Source organism: Frieseomelitta varia, unplaced genomic scaffold (genome assembly GCF_011392965.1).
Source record: "Frieseomelitta varia isolate USP_RPSP 00005682 unplaced genomic scaffold, Fvar_1.2 scaffold_409, whole genome shotgun sequence".
NCBI classification, from domain to species: Eukaryota; Metazoa; Arthropoda; class Insecta; order Hymenoptera; family Apidae; genus Frieseomelitta; species Frieseomelitta varia.
In genome coordinates, this window is record NW_025110156.1 from 77,802 (window position 1) to 80,005 (window position 2,204).

Below are 2,204 nucleotides of genomic sequence, written 5' to 3' on the forward strand. Positions count from 1 at the left end.
TCCTAACTTCCTAATTTTCCATAAACACACAAAATTCTAGTGATGAAATTAAAAAATTAATAAAAAGTGGAGGCTCGCATATGTATGTACACATACAAATTTCAATTGCCACTTTATTCCTGAAAGAAATTCAATAAACTAAAAATCATAGAAAACTGACGACATCGTAAACTCTATTTTTTGAATCGTGTTCATTGAGAATCGAATATTAATCATATACTAACGCAATGAAATTAATAAGAAATGGAGCTGTTTGGTCTTTGAGAGGCTTATATGCATATAAACACAGATACACACAGATATACACAGTTCTCAGTGTTAAAATTTCCTTTGGCCACTGTACTTTTAAATAGATGATGCAACGTGTTAAACTTGTCCTTACGATCAGCACTAATGTCCTAAGTATCGTCTGAGATGAATAAATAGTTCGTAGATGCTGTTCTGTTATCTTATACCTTGGACGCAAAGACTCGGTAGATCGATATTTCAAAGTCTTAAAAATCGAACGACGGTAGCACCATCTTGCTGTAATGTTACCTATCCCGCTGTTAGTTCAGAGTCAAGTGAAATGTTGGAACTGAACTCGATAGTGTTATCGAGAATTGAAATGTTTCAAGGAGTAAATAAGTGCGTGGTTATGTGTATCAGCTGTAAATGATAAGAGTGAAATTGTAAATGACGATCGGATATTTTACGTTTCTCATTTTTATATCAGAGAAGCCTTGAAGACGAGGAGAGCCTATTTAAACATACTTCAATAGATAAAAGTTTGTGTATTAATATTGGAGATATTTTAAATTCCAAATACTGAAAACGTTTGTGTAATTTAATAGTATATATTTTATACATTAATTTTATTAAAATATAACAGATTGCAGTCTCTTAGTCTTGCTTAATTAAAAAAAAAAAATTTTAATCAATATTTGCTATAATTTTACAGGGACCGTTCTATAATACGTCATTTTAAAAATATAGAAAGATCTTTTTCAGCTGTCTCATTTCGTTTAAAAATTATAATTATAAAATCATTATTGTTAATAATAAAATTTTTGTCTCATTGGCTGAGAAAATACTTTTATTATTAGGTATTTAATAAAACAATAATAGTCGAGTGGCGATTGGAATAAACACTAAAATTATATAGTAAATAATAGAGCTAACCAGATTCAAAGATCGATTTAAGTTGTCCGCTAAGTAATAGTAGTAAAAGGATCACAGAAACGGTGTTCCAGAGATGACAATCTAATCTTCTAGAGACAGATGGGACTACCGTGACAGAAGTCAACTAGGATTCGCTTGTTACACGCGTTTCCGGGGTGTTTCCATGGGATCAGATTTTCCGTTATGTCGCTTTTTATCTTTTCCATCCACGTGGCAAAGATACGTGATCGGGTTCCCGCATCGCGTTTTCGACAGGAAGACACGTTGATCCCGCGGAAGGGTTTCTATCTTTTACCAATCAACAGATTAAACAAAGTGTTGGTCGCACGTGTGCATTATGATCGGTTGCTGCCGATTTGGCATTTAATTAATAATTCAATTGCGAATTGTCATGCGTATACGAGAAGTTCAGAAACAGAAAAATTGATTGAATATACGCGAACATAACTAATAAATAACTAATAATAATAATAGCTAATAAATAACTAATAAATAACTAATAATAATAATAGCTAATAAATAACTAATAAATAACTAATAATAAATAAAATAGCATTTGTTTTTAACATTTAATTAATCTAAGTTTAGGTCATACTTTATTGATTATTTTTTGAAAAATGTGAATTGAATAAATAAACAAAATAAATTAATCGGTATTAAAAGAAAAAAAGTTTTGTAATTGATCGATCAGGTCAATCATTTTTGTTTCTGATTATTAATAATCTTGAGTGCTTCACGTAAATCCTTCAATAGCCGTGATCGTCTAGTGGTTAGGACCCTACGTTGTGGCCGTAGTAACCCAGGTTCGAATCCTGGTCACGGCAATGTGCCAATTGTTGACACATTGTCACGGTGAGGGTTTTCATTTTTTCCAATTTTCATCAATTTTCTGGCATTGCTATTTAAAATAGAATTTTACAATAGAATTGTTATTCTGTGACTACTTTCTCTGTGAGTCAACAAACATTTTGTGATGACAGTTAGAAATTGGAGTAACAATTTGCAATAAAATGTACAGAATTAAAAGACCTTCGAATAGGTCT

The 2,204-nt window shown here is 31.2% G+C and overlaps 1 non-coding gene across 1 annotated transcript; it reads left to right on the forward strand.

Annotated features, from left to right (window-relative positions):
- Nucleotides 1-1,913: 1,913 nt before the first annotated feature.
- On the forward strand, nucleotides 1,914-1,985 carry Trnah-gug. The gene has a single exon. It is a non-coding gene; the product is annotated as a tRNA-His (tRNA).
- Nucleotides 1,986-2,204: the final 219 nt, after the last annotated feature.